General features: G+C 36.0%; 1 protein-coding gene across 1 annotated transcript in view; it reads left to right on the top strand.

Moving 5' to 3' along the window:
• The window catches only part of LOC140230788 (uncharacterized), a 139,681-nt gene that overhangs the window by 87,178 nt on the left and 31,667 nt on the right, over window positions 1-20,836 (top strand). The window lies entirely within an intron of this gene.

The raw sequence follows: 20,836 nt of genomic DNA, 5'->3' as shown, positions 1-20,836 counted from the left end.
ATTGTAATTTGTCATCACTGACAAATTAAGGTGATCCGATTTTTTTTTTAATCAATGATTCGAGTTCTGATAGTGCAACGTCTCAGCTACAACATATTAAAAATTTGAGAGAAATTCACCGAAGCATAGTGCTCGATAAAGAGAGTCATGTCAATTTTCACATCTAAAAAATTCCCTCCCATAGAGATAACACGTCATAGCGAAGATAGAAAGAGAAGTACATTATGACCTTTGACCCTACTTTGCACAGACAAGATGGCATCTGAGCAAAAAGTGGTTATTTTATGAAATGATCCCTGTAACATGGTCTTTACGTGTGCAAAATATGGAAGAGAAAAGACATATATTCACCAAGATACAGGATGAAACATCTATGACCTTTGACCCTAATTTACATACCCAAGATGGCGTCTGATCAAGTAGTTGTTATTTTATGAAATAATGTACGTGACATGAACTAAATATGTACAAAATATGGTGGTGATAGGGTATGTTTTTCTTGAGTTATTGCACATAAAGTTGCAAAAAGAAAGAAATATTTCAATACATCGAAGATAAACTCTAATTTCAAGTAAGTTTTTTGACGTGATTCCGACATCGAATGAAAAAACGAAGGGCACATTCACGATAGCCCAAAGTCTCAGCTACCACATATCAAAATCTTGGAGAAATTCACCGAAGTATAAGTGAGCTAGTGCTCGATAAAGATAGGAATGTCAATTTTCATTTCCATAAAAACTGCACTCCCATAGAGATTACACGTAAACTGGTCAAATTCTGCAAAGATACTGCAAAGTCTCAGCTACAACATATTAAAATCTGAGAGAAATTCACCAAAGCATAAGTAAGATAGTGCTCGATAAAGAGAGTCATGTCGATTTTCTCATCTAAAAAATTCCCTCCCATAGAGATAACACGTCATAGCGAAGATAGAAAAAGAAGTACATATGACCTTTGACCCCACTTTGCACAGACAAGATGGCATCTGAGCAAAAAGTAGTTATTTTATGAAATGATCCCTGTAACATGGTCTTTACGTGTGCCAAATATGGGAAAGATAGGACATGTATTCACCAAGATACAGGATGAAACATCTATGACCTTTGACCCTAATTTACATGTCCAAGATGGCGTCTGATCAAGTAGTTGTTATTTTATGAAATAATGTTCGTGACATGAACTAAACATGTGCAAAATGTGGTGGTGATAGGGTATGTTTTTCTTGAGTTATTGCACATAAAGTTGCAAAAAGAAAGAAATATTTCAATACATCGAAGATAAACTTTAATTTCAAGTAAGTTTTTTGACGTGATCCCGACATCGTATGAAAAAACGAAGGGCACACTTACGATAGCCCTACCTCTCAGCTACAACATATTAAAATCTCAGAGAAATTTACTGAAGCATAAGTGAGCTAGTGCTCGATAAAGATAGTCATGTCAATTTTCATTTCCATAAAAATTGCACTCCCATAGAGATTACACGTAAACTGGTCAAATTTGACAAGGTTACTTTCAATCCATTTTTTCGAGGTGATGTAGTCATCTAATCAAAATTGCGTAATGACATTTATGAAAGAGCATTTCATAAGCTACAACATATTGAAATTTGGGTGAAAATTGGCAAAGGAAAAGTGAGATACGCTCGAGTAAACTTGAAATTTGATGACGTCATTTTGAAAATTTACTTTTTTTACTTTATTAAGAAATTTGATATCTTTTAATCATTTTGTCAGCATAGCCAACCCATGAAATGACATGTACAACTCATCAGCTTTCAGAATGTGTCAAGAAAATGGGGGGTCACCGTCCATCCTGACGAGTAAAATCGGATTTAAAATTGGCGGTTTTTTGGCATAGTTGCACTGTGTATCCCCATTGACGCACGCGCGGAATTTTGAATTTGACGGGCCCGTATGACGTCATATTGAGTCGGATCGACTTGAAACTTGGTAGAAATAATCCTTGACATTTTGGACATCCGATCCGTGTGAAAAAATGGAAAATTTCTATTTCATATTAGCTCTGCGTGCGAATATGTGCGCGCGCGTACGCGTCCGTCCGATTTTTTCAATTTTTCAAAAAATGCTCAAAATGGTCTGAAACGTGTGCAAAAAAAATTTGAGCTCGATTTGAGCATACAAATTTTTCAACGCGCGCGTACGCGCGCGTTTTGACATGAAAATGAATTTTGAGAATATGAGTAGAATCCGCTTGACTTGAAATATATGTGACGTAAATTTCATTGAAATATTCCACTCCATTAATGAGATATGCATGAAAATGTGTTTTCATATAATGACGTCATAGTGACGTCACGGTCGACTGATCACTATGATTTTACTTGCGCTGTCGTCTTTGCGACATGACACATATATGGTATAAGTTTGACATTGAGAAGCAATGCACTTTCTGAGCTAACCTCTGCACAACTTTTGAGGAGAAATAAAGAAAGAAACAAAGAAAGAAGAATAAAGAATCAGTACAGATACAGAAGGTGATCCGAGAGGATACTCGGATCACCTAATAAAGAAAAAAGTATGTTATTTTATAGAAATTTGAAGGAGAAGCATTAAAAAATCAGAAAAAGATAAAGTTAGGAAGGGAGATTAAGACTAAATAAAGAAAAAGAAGAAAAAAGAGTTAGAAAAAAAAATAAAAAAATATTGGCAAGGGTGAGGCTCGAACCAGGGACCTTAGGATTACGAGTCGGATGCGCTATGCAATGACCTATTTCATGCTCCATAGGCCCTGTGTATTAAGCAAAATGACGCTGCATCGAAGCCACGTGCCATTTTCAACCAAGTTTTTCGACGTGATGCCGGCCTCGTATGAAAATATGGAGGGCACACTTACGATAGCCCAAAGTCTCAGCTACAACATACTAAAATCTGGGAAAAATTCACCGAAGCATAAGTGAGCTAATGCTCGAAAAAGATAGTCATGTCAATTTTCACTGCCAGAAAAACTGCTCTCCCATAGAGATAACACGTAAACTGGTCAAATTTGACAAGATTACTTTTAATCCATTTTTACGAGGTGATGCCGCCATCCAATCAAAATGTTGTAATTACATTAATGAAAGAACATTTAATAAGCTACAACATACTAAAATCTGAGTGAAAATTGGCAGAGGATAAGTGAGATACGCCCGAGTAAACTTGAAAATTGATGACGTCATTTTGAAAATTTACTTTTTTTACTTTATTAAGAAATTTGATATCTTTTAATCACTTTTTCAGTATCGCCAACCCATAAACTGACATGTACAACTCATCAGCTTTCAGAATATGTAAAGAAAATGGGGGGTCACCGTCCATCCTGACGAGTAAAATCGGATTTAAAATTGGCGGTTTTTTGGCATTGTTGCACTGTATATCGCCATTGACGCGCGCGCGGAATTTCAACTTTGACGGGCCCGTATGACGTCATATTGAGTCGAATTGACTTGAAACTTGGTTGAAATATTCCTTGACATTTCAGGTATCCGATAAGTGTAAAAAAACGGGAAATTTCTATTGCATATGAGCTGTGCGTGCCTATAGGTGCGCGCGCGTACGCGTCCGTCCAATTTTTTCAATTTTTCAAAAAATGCTGCAAATGGTCTGAAACGTGTGCAAAAAAAATTTGAGCTCGATTTGAGCATACAAATATTTCAACGCGCGCGTACGCGCACGTTTTAAGAGAAAATATGAATTTTGAGAATATGAGTAGAATGCGCATAACTTGAAATATATGTGACGTAAATTTCATTGAAAAACTCTATTCCATTAGTGAGATATGATTGAGAATGTGTTTTCATATAATGACGTCACAGTGACGTCACGGTCGACTGATCACTATTATACATTAGATCTGTCGTCTTTGGGACATGATACATATATGGTATAATTTTGAAATTGATAGGAAGAGGACTTTCTGAGCTAACCTCTACACAAATTTTGTCCAGAAATAAAGAAGAAGAAGAAGAACCAACAAAGAATCCGTACAGATACAGAAGGTGATCCGAGAGGATTCTCGGATCACCTAAAGAACTAGACTTGGAATTTGTCAAGACTGACAAATTAGGTGATCCGATTTTTTTTTAATCAATGATTCGAGTCCTGATCGCAATAGGCATGACCATATAGGTTTCATCTGTGTTTAGAGACATTGGACGTGTGATATTTGGATTCTCATTTAGAAAAGAGAGTCAGGTCTGCTATCTTTGTTACCAAATTCGGTATACACTATAACGAAGATACAGAATGAAGTATATTTGACCATTGACCCAACTTTGCACAGCCAAGATGGCATCTGAGCAAAAAGTGGTTATTTTGTGAAATGATTCTTGTAACATGGCCTTTGCGTGTGCAAAATATGGGAAAGATAGGACATGTATTCACCAAGATACAGGTTAAAACATTTTTGACCTTTGACCCTAATTTACATACCCAAGATGGTGTCTGATCAAGTAGTTATTTTATGAAATAATGTACGTGACATAAACTAAACATGTGCAAAATATGGGGATGATAGGGGCTGTTTTTCTTGAGTTATTGCAAAGAAAGTTGCAGAGAGAAAGAAATATCTCAATACATCGAAGTTTGATGTCAACCAAGTTTTTTGACGTGATTTCGGCGTCGTATGAAAAAATAGAGAATCACTGATGATAGCCCAAAGTCTCAGCTACAACATATTAAAATCTGGGAGAAATTTACAGAAGAGTAAGTGAGGTAGTGCTCGATAAAGATGTCATGTCAATTTTTATTTCCAGAAAAATTCCCTCCCATAGAGATAACACGTAAACTGGTTAAATTTGACAAGGTTACATTATATCCATTTTCACGTGGTGAAGACATCATCCGATTAAAACTTTGATTAACCAAACTTAAAGAGTATTACATTGGCTACAACATATTAAAATCTGGAAGAAATTCACCGAAGGGTAATTGAGCTAGTCGTCGATAAAGACAATCATGTCAATTTTCACATCTAGAAAAATTCCCTCCCATAGAGATAACACGTCATGATGAAGATAAAGAAAGAAGTACATATGTGACCATGCACCTCAAAACGAACATAAAGTCTCACACACAGATTTTGCATGAGGACTGGAAATAAGTGAAATGGGTCAACCTAGCCGAACTTGACTTTTTCATATTATCTGAAAGAGCGGGTCATCTTATACATTATGCTAAAATTTGGTATCATAAAACGGGCAGGAAAGTGTTTTTTTAGCAGTTTATCTCGAACATTTTTGGTAGAATAGTGTGATTAGGTGTGTCTTTAGAATCCCTCTTTCATTTCTAAAAAAAAAACCTTGTCCACACTCTTCACTTTCAACCCTAATAACTTTTGAAAGGATAGTGGTACTGCTTTGAACGTTGGTTTTAATTATTGACAGAATGTGTTAATGAGGCATGCTTAATTTCAGTTTAATCTAATAATCCGTTCATTGTTGTTACTCTGGCGGTTTACTTCCTGTTTTTGTCCCATTCATCGCGCAGCCAGCACGGTTTGGTAAAGATTAGGCGCTTGAATAGACACTGTACTTCAGAGCCTCTTTTCTCAGTTCACACGTTTCCTGAGTTTGTGCTTTCTTTCCTATATCTAGATAGGTTAGGAGAGTCCATTTGATTTGAGTTATACATCATTTTAAAGCTTAAAGTCTGCTCTTTCAGAATATGGTCTTAACTAAAATTTCATGTCTGGCGACTTTTTGTTTATTTTGAGGTGCAGAGTCACATATGACCTTTGACCCTACTTTGCACAGACAAGATGGCGTCTGAGCAAAAAGTGATTATTTTGTGAAATGATTCTTGTAACATGGTCTTTACGTATGCAAAATATGGGAAAGATAAAACATGTATTCACCAAGATACAGGATGAAACATTTTTGACCTTTGACCCTAATTTACATACCCAAGATGGTGCCCGATCAAGTAGTTGTTATTTTATGAAATAATGTACGTGACATAAACTAAACATGTGCAAAATATTGGGCTGATAGAGCTTGTTTTTCTTGAGTTATTGCAAAGAAAGTTGCAGAAAGAAAGGAATATGAAAATACATGGAAGATAAGCTTTAATTTCAACCAAGTTTTTGGGCATGATGCCGACTCCGTATGAAAAAACGAAGGGCACACTTACGATAGCCCAAAGTCTCAGCTACAACATACTAAAATATGGGAGAAATTCACCGAAGCATAAGTGAGTTAGTGCTCGATAAAGATAGTCATGTCAGTTTTCATTTCCAGAAAAACTGCACTCCCATAGAGATAACACGTAAACTGGTCAAATTTAACAATGTTACTTTTAATCCCTTTTTACGAGGTGATGCCGTCATCCAATCAAATTGTTGTTACTATATATCTGAAAGACCATTTAATAAGCTACATCATATTGAAATTTGGACGAAAATCAACTAAATATTAAGTGAGATATGCTTGAATGAACTTGAAATTTGATGACGTCATTTTGAAAATTTACTTTTTTAATTTTATTAAGAAATTTGATATATTTTAATCATTTTTCCAGCATTGCCAACCCATGAAATGACATGTACAACTCATCAGCTTTCAGAATATGTAAAGAAAATGGGGGGTCACCGTCCATCCTGACGAGTAAAATCGGATTTAAAATTGGCAGTTTTTTGGTATTGTTGCACTGTATATCGCCATTGACGCGCGCGCGGAATTTCAAATTTGACGGACCCGTATGACGTCATTTTGAGTGGGATTTACTTGAAACTTGGTAGAAATATTCCTTGACATTTCAGGCATCCGATCTGTGTAAAAAAACGGGAAATTTTCATTGCATATGAGCTGTACGTGCGTATATGCGCGCGCGCGTACGCGTCCGTCCAATTTTTTCAATTTTTCAAAAAATGCTCCAAATGGTCTGAAACGTGTGCAAAAAAAATTGGAGCTCGATTTGAGCATACAAATATTTCAACGCGCGCGTACGCGCACGTTTTAAGAGAAAATATGAATTTTGATTATATGAGTAGAATGCGCTTGACCTGAAATATATGTGACGTAAATTTCATTGAAAAATTCCATTCCATTAATGAGATAGGAGTGAGAATGTGTTTTCATATAATGACGTCATAGTGACGTCACGATCGACCAATCACAATGATACATTAGATTTGTCGTCTTTGGGACATGATACATATATGGTATGAGTTTGAAGTTGATACTCTGAGTACTTTTTGAGTACGTAGATACACAACTTTTGTCCAGAAATAAAGAAAGAAGAAGAAGAAGAAGAAGACTAGACCCGGAATTTGTCAAGACTGACAAATTAGGTGATCCGATCTTTTGAAAATCAATGGTTTGAGTTTTGATCCCAATATAGGCATGACTATACAGGTTTCATCTGTGTTTAGGGATATTGGTTGTGTGATGTTTGGATACTGATTTTGAAAAGGGAGTCAGGTCTACCATCTATGGTACCAAATTCCGTTCACACTATAACGAGGATACAGAATGAAGTATATTTGATCATTGAGCCCACTTTGCACAGCCAAGATGGCATCTGAACAAAAAGTGATTACATTGTGAAATGATCGATGTGACATGGTCTTTGCGTGTGCAGCATATGGGAGAGATGGGACATGTATTGACTAAAATACAGGATGAAACATTTATGATCTTTGACCCTTATTTACATGTCAAGACGGTGTCTGATCAGAGTAGTTGTTATTTTATGAAATAATGTACGTACCATGAACTAAACATGTGCAAAATATGGGGGTGATAGGGGCTATTCTTCTTGAGTTATTGCAAAGAAAATTGGAGAAAGAAAGAAATATGAAAATACATCGAAGATAACCTTTAATTTTAACCACGTTTTTGGACGTGATCCCGACACCGTATGAAAAACAAAGGGAACACGTACGATAGCGCAAAGTCTCAGCTACAACATATTAAAATCTGGGAGAAATCCACCGAAGGGTAAGTGAGCTAGTACTCTTTTCGAAAATCAATGATTTGAGTCCTGATCCCAATAGGCATGACCGTAAAGGTTTCATCTGTGGTTATGGACATTGGCCATGTGATATTTGGATTCTCATTCAGAAAAGAGAGTCAGGTCTGCCATTTTTGGTACCAAAGTCGGTATACACTATAACGAAGATACATAATGAAGTATATTTGACCATTGACCCCACTTTGCACAGCTAAAATGGCATCTAAAAAAAAAAAACTGGTTATTTTGTGAAATGATCTTGGTAACGTGGTCTTTGTGTGTGCGAAATATTGGAAAGATAGGAGATGTATTCACCAAGATACAGGATAATAAATTTATGACCTTTGACCCTAATTTACCTACCAAAGATGGTGTTCGATCAAGTAGTTGTGACCTTATAAAATAATGTACGTCACATGAACTAAACATGTTCAAAATATGGGGGTACTAGGGAATGTCTTTCATGTGTTATTGCAAAGAAATGGGCAAAAAGAAAGAAATATGAAAATACATCGAAGCTAAGCTTTAATTTAAGCGAAGTTTTTCGACGTGATTTCGACGTCGTATGAAAAAAAAAAAAAACGGAGGACACATTACCGATAGCGCAAAGTCTCAGCTAACACATTAAAATCTGGGAGAAATTCACCGTAGGATAAGTTAGATAGTGCTCGATAAAGACAGTCATGTTGATTTTCATTTCAAGAAAAACTGCACTCCTTTAGAGATAACTCGCAAATGGATCAAATTTGACGAGGTTACCTTCAATCTATTTTTACGAGGTGAAGACTTCATCCAGCGAAATTTTGGATTGATTAAAACTGATAGAGTATTAAATAAGCTACAGCATACTGAAATCTGGGTGAAAATTGACTAAGGATAAGTGAGATACGCTCGAGTAAACTTGAAATTTGATGACGTCATTTTGAAAATTGACTTGTTTTGATTTATTAAGAAATTTGATATCTTTTCATCATTTTTCCAGCATTGCCAACCCATGAAATGACATGTACAACTCATCAGCTTTCAGAATATGTAAAGAAAATGGGGGGTCACCGTCCATCCTGACGAGTAAAATCGGATTTAAAATTGGCAGTTTTTTGGCATTGTTGCACTGTATATCGCCATTGACGCGCGCGCGGAATTTCAACTTTGACGGACCCGTATGACGTCATTTTGAGTGGGATTGACTTGAAACTTGGTAGAAATATTCCTTGACATTTCAGACATCCGATCAAAGTGAAAAAGCGGGAAATTTTCATTGCATATGAGCTGTGCGTACGTATATGTGCGCGCGCGTACGCGTCCGTCCGATTTTTTCAATTTTTCAAAAAATGCTCCAAATGGTCTGAAACGTGTGCAAAAAAATTTTGAGCTCGATTTGAGCATACAAATATTTCAACGCGCGCGTACGCGCACGTTTCAAGTATATAGATGAATTTTGAAAACATGAGTAGAATTACGTTGACTTGAACTATATGTGACGTAAATTTCATTGAAAAATTCCATTCCATAATTGAGATATAATTGAGAATGTGTTTTCATATAATGACGTCATAGTGACGTCACGGTCGACTGATCACTATGATTTTATAAAATTTGTCGTCTTTGGGACATGATACATATATGGTATGAGTTTGAAGTTGATACTCTGAGTACTTTCTGAGTACGTAGATACACAACTTTTGTCCAGAAATAAAGAAGAAGAACCAACAAAGAATCCGTACAGATACAGAAGGTGATCCGAGAGGATACTCGGATCACCTAAAGAACAAAGAATCAGTACAGATACAGAAGGTGATCCGAGAGGATTCTCGGATCACCTAACTAGACTCGGAATTTGTCAACACTGACAAATTAGGTGATCCGATTTTTTTTTAATCGATGATTCGAGTCCTGATCGCAATAGGCATGACCATACAGGTTTCATCTGTGTTTAATGACATTGGCCGTGTGATGTTTGGATTCTCATTTAGAAAAGAGAGTCAGGTCTGCCATCTTAGGTACGAAATTCGGTATACACTATAACGAAGATACAGAATAAAACATTTATGACCTTTGACCATACTTTACATATCCAAGATGGTGTTCATAACAATATAATGTACGTGACATGAACTAAACATGTGCAAAATACGGGGGTAATAGGGAATGTCTTTCTTGAGTTATTGCAAAGAAAGTTGCAGAAAGAAAGAAATATGAAAATACATCGAAGCTAAGCTTGAATTTAAGCGAAGTTTTTCGACGTGATTTCGATGTCGTATCAAAAGGAATGGGCAAAGTAACGATAGCGCAAAGTCTCAGCTACAACATATTAAAATCTGGGAGAAATTCACCGAAAGGTAAGTGAGATAGTGCTCGATAAAGACAATCATGTCAATTTTCACATCTAGACAAATTCCCTCCCATAGAGTTAACACGTCATAACGAAGATAGAGAAAAAAGTACATATGACCTTTGACCTCACTTTGCACAGACAAGATGGCATCTGAGCAAAAGTGGTTATTTTGTGAAATGATTCTTGTAACATGGTCTTTACGTGTACAAAATATGGGAAAAAAGGACATGTATTCACCAAGATACAGGATGAAACATTTATGACCTTTGACCCTACTTTACATACCCAAGATGGTGTCCGATCAAGTAGTTGTTATTTTATGAAATAATGTACGTGACATGTACTAAACATGTGCAAAATATGGGATTGATAGCCATTGTTGTTGTTCATCTATTGCACAGAAAGTAGTAGAAAGAAAAAAAAATTATGTTATTTTATAGAAATTTGAAAGAGAAGCATTCTCCATAGGCCCTGTGTATTAAGCAGAATGACGCTGCATCGAAGCCTCGTCCCATTTTTAACCAAGTTTTTCGACGTGATGCCGACATCGTATGAAAAAATGGAAGGCACACTCACGATAGCCCAAAGTCTCAGCTACAACATACTAAAATCTGGGAGAAATTCACCGAAGCATAAGTGAGCTAGTGCTCGAAAAAGATAGTCATGTCAATTTTCACTGCCAGAAAAACTGCTCTCCCATAGAGATAACACGTAAACTTGTCAAATTTGACAATATTACTTTCAATCCATTTTTACGAGGTGATGCCGTCATCCAATCAAAATGCTGTTATTATATTAATGAAAGACCATTTAATAAGCTACAACATACTGAAATCTGGGTGTAAATTAGCGAAGGATAAGTGAGATACGCTCGAGTGAACTTGAAATTTGATGACGTCATTTTGAAAATTTACTTTTTTTACTTTATTAAGAAATTTGATATCTTTTAATCATTTTGCCAGCATCGCCAACCCATGAAATAACATGTACAACTCATCAGCTTTCAGAATATGTAAAGAAAATTGGGGGTTACCGTCCATCCTGACGAGTAAAATCGGATTTAAAATTGGCGTTTTTTTGGCATCGTTGCACTGTATATCGCCATTGACGCGCGCGCGGAATTTCAACTTTGACGGGCCCGTATGACGTCATATTGAGTCGGATTGACTTAAAACTTGGTAGAAATATTCCTTGACATTTTAGGCATCCGATAAGTGTAAAAAAACGGGAAATTTCCATTGCATATGAGCTGTGTGTGCGAATATGTGCGCGCGCGTACGCGTCCGTCCAATTTTTTCAATTTTTCAAAAAATGCTCCAAATGGTCTGAAACGTGTGCAAAAAAAATTTGAGCTCGATTTGAGCATACAAATATTTCAACGCGCGCGTACGCGCACGTTTTAAGAGAATATATGAATTTTGAGAATATGACTAAAATGCGCATAACTTGAAATGTATGTGACGTAAATTTCATTGCAAAATTCTATTCCATTAATGAGATATGAATGAAAATGTGTTTTCATATAATGACGTCATAGTGACGTCACGGTCGACTGATCACTACGATTTAACTTGACCCGTCGTCTTTGGGACATGATACATATATGGTATAATTTTGACATTGATAGGAGGAGGAATTTCTGAGCTAATCGATACACAAATTTTGTCCAGAAATAAAGAAGAAGAAGAAGAAAAACTAGAGATTGTAATTTGTCATCACTGACAAATTAAGGTGATCCGATTTTTTTTTATCAATGATTCGAGTCCTGATCGGAATAGGCATGACCATACAGGTTTCATCTGTGTTTAGAGACATTGGCCGTGTGATGTCTGGATTCTCATTTAGCAAAGGGAGTCATATCTGCCATGTTAGGTACCAAATTCTGTAGACACTATAACGAAGAAACAGCAACAAGTACATATGACCTTTGACCCACCTTTGCACTCCCAAGATGGCATCTGATGAAATAGTGGTTATTTTGTAAAATGATTCTTGCGACATCGTCTATACGTGTAAAAAATATGGGAAAGATAGGACAGGTATTCACCAAGATACAAGATGAAACATTAATGACCTTTGACCCTAATTTACATACCCAAGATGTTGTCCGATTAAGTACTTGTTATTTTATGAAATAATGTACGTGATATGAATTAAACATGTGCAAAATATGGGGGTGATAGGGTTTTTTTTTTCTTGAGTTATTGCAAAGAAAGTAGCAGAAAGAAAGAAATATCTCAATACATAGAAGTTAAGCTTTAATTTCAACCAAGATTCTTAACGTGATCCCGACATCGTATGAAAAAACGAAGGGCACATTATCGATAGCGCAAAGTCTTAGCTACAACATATTAGAATCTGGGAGAAATTCACCAAAGGGTAAGTGAGCTAGTGCTCGATAAAGACAATCATGTCAATTTTCACATTTAAAAAAAAAATCCCTCCCATAAAGATAACACGTCATAACGAAAATACAGAAAGAAGTACATATGACCTTTGAACTCAATTTGCATAGACAAGCTGGCATCTGAGCAAAAAGAGGTTATTTTTTAAATGATCCTTGTAACATGGTCTTTGTGTGTGCAAAATATGGGAAAGATAGGACATGTATTCACCAAGATACAGGATGAAACATTCATGACCTTTGACCCTAATTTACATACCCAAGATGGTGTCCGATCAAGTACTTGTAATTTTATGAAATAATGTAAGTGACATAAACTAAACATGTGCAAAATATGGAAGTAATAGAGGCCGTTTTTCTTGAGTTATTGCAAAGAAAGTTGCAGAAATAAAGAAATATGTCAATATATCGAAGATAAGCTTGAATTTCAACCAAAATTTTTGACGTGATCCCGACAACGTATGAAAAAACAAAGGGCACATTACGGTAGCGTAAAGTCTCAGCTACAACATATTAGAATCTGGGAGAAATTCACCAAAGGGTAAGTGAGCTAGGGCTCGATAAAGATAGTCATGTCAATTTTCATTTCCAGAAAAACTGCACTCCCATAGAGATAACACGTCATAACAAAGATACAGAAAGAAGCACATATGATCTTTGACCCCACTTTGCACAGACAAGATGGCATCTGAGCAAAAAGCGGTTATTTTGTGAAATGATTCTTGTAACATGGCCTTTGCGTGTGCAAAATATGGCAAAAGATAGGACATGTATTCACCAAGATACAGGTTAAAACATTTATGACCTTTGACCCTAAGTTACATACCCAAGATGGTGTCTGATCAAGTAGTTGTTATTTTATGAAATAATGTACGTGACATAAACTAAACATGTGCAAAATATGGGGATGATAGGGGCTGTTTTTCTTGAGTTATTGCAAAGAAAGTTGCAGAGAGAAAGAAATATCTCAATACATCGAAGATAAGTTTGATGTCAACCAAGTTTTTTGACGTGATCTCGGCGTCGTATGAAAAAATTGAGAATCACTGATGATAGCCCAAAGTCTCAGCTACAACATATTAAAATCTGGGAGAAATTTACAGAAGAGTAAGTGAGCTAGTGTTCGATAAAGACCGTCATGTCAATTTTCATTTCCAGAAAAATTCCCTCCCATAGAGATAACACGTAAACTGGTTAAATTTGACAAGGTTACATTATATCTATTTTCACGAGGTGAAGACATCATCCGATTAAAACTTTGATTGAAGAAAACTTAAAGAGTATCACATTGGCTACAACATACTAAAATCTGGAAGAAATTCACCGAAGGGTAATTGAGCTAGTCGTCGATAAAGACAATCATGTCAATTTTGACATCTAGAAAAATTCCCTCCCATAGAGATAACACGTCATAATGAAGATAAAGAAATAAGTACATATGACCTTTGACCCTACTTTGAACAGACAAGATGGCGTCTGAGCAAAAAGTGGTTATTTTGTGAAATGATTCTTGTAACATGGTCTTTACGTATGCAAAATATGGGAAAGATAAGACATGTATTCACCAAGATACAGGATGAAACATTTTTGACCTTTGACCCTAATTTACATACCCAAGAAGGTGCCCGATCAAGTAGTTGTTATTTTATAAAATAATGTACGTGACATAAACTAAACATGTGCAAAATATTGGGCTGATAGAGCTTGTTTTTCTTGAGTTATTGCAAAGAAAGTTGCAGAAAGAAAGGAATATGAAAATACATGGAAGATAAGCTTTAATTTCAACCAAGTTTTTGGGCATGATGCCGACTCCGTATGAAAAAACGAAGGGCACATTTACGATAGCCCAAAGTCTCAGCTACAACATACTAAAATATGAAAGAAATTCACCGAAGCATAAGTGAGCTAGTGCTCGATAAAGATAGTCATGTCAGTTTTCATTTCCAGAAAACCTGCACTCCCATAGAGATAACACGTAAACTGGTCAAATTTAACAATGTTACTTTTAATCCCTTTTTACGAGGTGATGCCGTCATCCAATCAAATTGTTGTTATTATATATCTGAAAGACCATTTAATAAGCTACAACATATTGAAATTTGGACGAAAATCAACTAAAGAATAAGTGAAATATGCTTGAATGAACTTGAAATTTGATGACGTCATTTTGAAAATTTACTTTTTAAAATTCATTAAGAAATTTGATATCTTTTTATCATTTTTTCAGCATCGCCAACCCATGAAATGACATGTACAACTCATCAGCTTTCAGAATATGTAAAGAAAATGGGGGGTCACCGTCCATCCTGACGAGTAAAATCGGATTCAAAATTGGCGGTTTTTTTGCATTGTTGCACTGTATATCGCCATTGACGCGCGCGCGGAATTTCAACTTTGACGGGCCCGTATGACGTCATATTGAGTCGGATCGACTTGAAACTTGGTAGAAATATTCCTTGACATTTTACGCATCCGATAAGTGTGAAAAAACGGGGAATTTCTATTGCGTATGAGCTGTACGTGCGTATATGTGCGCGCGCGTACGCGTCCGTCCAATTTTTTCAATTTTTCAAAAAATGCTCCAAATGGTCTGAAACGTGTGCAAAAAAAATTTGAGCTCGATTTGAGCATACAAATATTTTAACGCGCGCGTACGCGCACGTTTTAAGAGAAAATATGAATTTTGAGAATATGAGTAAAATGCGCATAACTTGAAATGTATGTGACGTAAATTTCATTGAAAAATTCCATTCCATTAATGAGATATGAATGAAAATGTGTTTTCATATAATGACGTCATAGTGACGTCACGGTCGACTGATCACAGTGATACATAAAATTTGTCGTCTTTGGGACATGATACATATATGGTATGAGTTTGAAATTGATACTCTGAGAACTTTTTGAGTAAGTAGATACACAACTTTTGTCCAGAAATAAGAAGAAGAACCAACTAGAGATTGTAATTTGTCATCACTGACAAATTAAGGTGATCCGATTTTTTTTAATCAATGATACGAGTCCTGATACTGCAAAGTCTCAGCTACAACATATTAAAATCTGAGAGAAATTCACAGAAGCATAAGTAAGATAGTGCTCGATAAAGAGAGTCATATCAATTTTCACATCTAAAAAATTCCCTCCCATAGAGATAACACGTCATAGCGAAGATAGAAAAAGAAGTACATATGATCTTTGACCCCACTTTGCACAGACAAGATGGCATCTGAGCAAAATGTTGTTATTTTATGAAATGATCCCTGTAACATGGTCTTTACGTGTGCAAAATATTGGAAAGATAAGACATGTATTCACCAAGATACAGGATGAAACATGTATGACCTTTGACCCTGATTTACATACCCAAGATGGCGTCTGATCAAGTAGTTGTTATTTTATGAAAAAATGTTTGTGACATGAACTGAACATGTGCAAAATATGGTGGTGATAGGGTATGTTTTTCTTGAGTTATTGCACAGAAAGTTGCAGAAAGAAAGAAATATTTCAATACATCGAAGATAAGCTTTGATTTCAACCAAGTTTTTTCACGTGATCCCGACGACGTATGAAAAAACAAAGGGCACACTTACGATAGCCCTATGTCTCAGCTACAACATATTAAAATCTTAGAGAAATTCACCGAAGCATAAGTGAGCTAGTGCTCGATAAAGATAGTCATGTCAATTTTCATTTCCATAAAAATTGCACTCCCATAGAGATTACACGTAAACTCGTCAAATTTGACAAGGTTACCTTCAATCCATTTTTTCGAGGTGATGTCAATATCTAATAAAAATTGTGTAATAACATTTATGAAAGAACATTTTATAAGCTACAACATATTGCAATTTGGGTGAAAATTGGCAAAGGATAAGTGAGATACGCTCGAGTAAACTTGAAATTTGATGACGTCATTTTGAAAATTTACTTTTTTTACTTTATTAAGAAATTTGATATCTTTTAATCATTTTGTCAGCATAGCCAGCCCATGAAATGACATGTACAACTCATCAGCTTTCAGAATACGTCAAGAAATCGGGGGGTCATCGTCCATCCTGACGAGTAAAATCCGATTTAAAATTGGCGGTTTTTTGGCATAGTTGCACTGTATATCGCCATTGACGCGCGCGCGGAATTTCAACTTTGACGGGCCCGTATGACGTCATATTGAGTCGGATTGACTTGAAACTTGGTAGAAATATTCCTTGTCATTTCAGCCATCCGATCAAAGTGAAGAAACGGGAAATTTCTATTGCATATGAGCTGTGCGTGCGTATATGCGCGCGCGCGTACGCGTCCGTCCAATTTTTGCAATTTTTCAAAAAATGCTCAAAATGGTCTGAAACGTGTGCAAAAAAAATTTGAGCTCGATTTGAGCATACAAATATTTCAACGCGCGCGTACGCGCGCGTTTTGAGATTAAAATGAATTTTGAGAATATGAGTAGAATTCACTTGATTTATAATATATGTGACGTAAATTTCATTGAAATATACCATTCCATTAATGAGATATGCATGAAAATGTGTTTTCATATAATGACGTCATAGTGACGTCACGGTCGACTGATCACTATGATTTTATAAGATCTGTCGTCTTTGCGACATGATACATATATGGTATAATTTTGAAATTGATAGGCTGCGGACTTTCTGAGCTAACCTCTGCACAACTTTTGTCCAGAAACTAGAACCGGAATTTGTCAACACTGACAAATTAGGTGATCCGATCTCTTCGAAAATCAATGATTTGAGTCCTGATCCAAATATTCATGACCATACAGGTTTCATCTGTGTTGACGGGACATTGGTAGTGTGATGTTTGGATTCTCATTTAGAAAAGGGAGTGAGACCTGCCATCTTTGGTACCGAATTCCGTATACACTAACGGAAATACAGAATGAAGTATATTTGACCTTTGACCTCACTTTGTAGACCCAAGATGGCGTCAAAGTAAAAAGTGATTATTTCGTGAAATGATTCTTGTAACATGGTCTTTGCGTGTGCAAAATATGGGAAAGATAGGACAGGTATTCACCAAGATACAGGATGAAACATTTATGACCTTTGACCCTAATTTACATACCCAAGATGGTGTCCGATCAAGTAGTTGTTATTTTATGAAATAATGTACGTGACATGTACTAAACATGTGCAAAATATGGGATTGATAGCCATTGTTGTTGTTCATCTATTGCACAGAAAGTAGTAGAAAGAAAGAAAAATAAAGAAAAAAATATGTTATTTTATAGAAATTTGAAGGAGAAGCATAAAAAAATCAGAAAAAGATAAAGTAAGGAAAGGGAGATTAAGATTAACTAAAGAAAAAGAAGAAAAAACGTGTTTAAAAAAATTTAAAAAAATATTGGCAGGGGTGAGCCTCGAACCAGGGACCTTAGGATTACGAGTCGGATGCGCTACGCAATGACCTATTTCATTCTCCATAGGCCCTGTGTATTAAGCAAAATGACGCTGCATCGAAGCCTCGTGCCATTTTCAACCAAGTTTTTCGACGTGATGCCGACATTGTATGAAAAAATGGAGGGCACAGTTACGATAGCCCAAAGTCTCAGCTACAACATACTAAAATCTGGGAGAAATTCACCGAAGCATTAATGAGCTAGTGCTCGAAAAAGATAGTCATGTCAATTTTCACTGCCAGAAAAACTGCACTCCCATAGAGATAACACGTAAACTGGTCAAATTTGACAATATTACTTTCAATCCATTTTTACGAGGTGATGCCGTCATCCAATCAAAATGTTGTAATTATATTAATGAAAGATCATTTAATAAGCTACAACATACTGAAATCTAGATGTAAATTGGCAAAGGATAAGTGGGATACGCTCGAGTGAACTTGTAATTTGATGACGTCATTTTGAAAATTTACTTTTTTTACTTTATTGAGAAATTTGATATCTTTTAATCATTTTGCCAGCATCGCCAACCCATGAAATAACATGTACAACTCATCAACTTTCAGAATATGTAAAGAAAATTGGGGGTCACCGTCCATCCTGACGAGCAAAATCGGATTTAAAATTGGCGTTTTTTTGGCATCGTCGCACTGTATATCGCCATTGACGCGCGCGCGTAATTTCAACTTTGACAGGCCCGTATGACGTCATATTGAGTCGGATTGACTTGAAACTTGGTAGAAATATTCCTTGACATTTCAGGCATCCGATAAGTGTAAAAAAACGGAAAATTTCTATTGCATATGAGCTGTGCGTGCGTATATGTGCGCGCGCGTACGCGTCCGTCCAATTTTTTCAATTTTTCAAAAAATGCTCCAAATGGTCTGAAACGTGTGCAAAAAAAATTTGAGCTCGATTTGAGCATACAAATATTTCAACGCGCGCGTACGCGCACGTTTTAAGAGAAAATATGAATTTTGAGAATATGAGTAGAATGCGCTTGACTTGAAATATATATGACGTAAATTTCATTAAAAAATTCCATTCCATTAATGAGATATGATTGAAAATGTGTTTTCATATAATGACGTCATAGTGACGTCACGGTCGACTGATCACTTTGATTTTAGTTCGATTGCCGTCTTTGGGAGACGATACATATATGGTATAAGTTTGAAATTGATAGGAAGAGGACTTTCTGAGCTAATCGATGCACAACTTTTGGGGAGAAATAACAAAGAATCAGTACAGATACAGAAGGTGATCCGAAGGATACTCGGATCACCTAACAAAGAATCAGTACAGATACAGAAGGTGATCCGAGAGGATACTCGGATCACCTAACTAGACTTGGAATTTGTCAAGACTGACAAATTAGGTGATCCGATTTGTTTTAATCGATGATTCGAGTCCTGATCGCAATAGGCATGACCATATAGGTTTCATCTGTGTTTAGAGACATTGGCCGTGTAATGTTTGGATTGCCATTTAGAAAAGAGAGTCAGGTCTGCCATCTTTGGTACCAAATTCGGTATACACTATAACGAAGATACAGAATGAAGTATATTTGACCATTGACCCAACTTTGCACAGCCAAGATGGCATCTGAGCAAAAAGTGGTTATTTTGTGAAATGATTCTTGTAACATGGTCTTTGCGTGTGCAAAATATGGGAAAGATAGGACATGTATTCACCAAGATACAGGTTGAAACATTTATGACCTTTGACCCTAATTTACATACCCAAGATGGTGTCTGATCAAGTAGTTGCTATTTTATGAAATAATGTACGTGACATGAACTAAACATGTGCAAAATATGGGCGTGATAGGGGCTGATTTTCTTGACTTATTGCAAAGAAAGTTGCAGAAAGAAAGAAATATCTCAATACATCGAAGATAAGTTTGATTTCAACCAAGTTTTTTGATGTGATCTCGGCATCTTATGAAAAATTGTTGAAACAGTGACGATAGCCCAAAGTCTCAGCTACAACATATTAAAATCTGGGAGAAATTCACAGAAGAGTAAGTGAACTAGTGCTCAATAAAGATCGTCATGTCAATTTTCATTTCCAGAAAAATTCCCTCCCATAGAGATAACACGTAAACTGGTTAAATTTGACAAGGTTACATTATATCTATTTTCACGAGGTGAAGACATCATCCGATTAAAACTTTGATTGAACAAAACTTAAAGAGTATTACATTGGCTACAACATACTAAAATCTGGAAGAAATTCACCGAAGGGTAATTGAGCTAGTCGTTGATAAAGACAATCATGTCAATTTTCACATCTAGAAAAATTCCCTCCCATAGAGATAACACGTCATAATGAAGATAAAGAAAGAAGTACATATGACCTTTGACCCTATTTTGCACAGACAAGATGGCGTCTGAGCAAAAAGTGGTTATTTTGTGAAATGATTCTTGTAACATGGTCTTTACGTATGCAAAATATGGGAAAGATAAGACATGTATTCACCAAGATACAGGATGAAACATTTTTGACCTTTGACCCTAATTTACATACCCAAGAAGGTACCCGATCAAGTAGTTGTTATTTTATGAAATAATGTACGTGACATAAACTAAACATGTGCAAAATATTGGGCTGATAAAGCTTGTTTTTCTTGAGTTATTGCAAAGAAAGTTGCAGAAAGAAAGGAATATGAAAATACATGGAAGATAAGCTTTAATTTCAACCAAGTTTTTGGGCATGATGCCAACT

The sequence above is a fragment of the Diadema setosum genome, chromosome 7 (assembly GCF_964275005.1).
Source record: "Diadema setosum chromosome 7, eeDiaSeto1, whole genome shotgun sequence".
In the NCBI taxonomy this organism is placed as follows: domain Eukaryota; kingdom Metazoa; phylum Echinodermata; class Echinoidea; order Diadematoida; family Diadematidae; genus Diadema; species Diadema setosum.
This window is presented reverse-complemented; position numbering and strand designations above follow the sequence as displayed.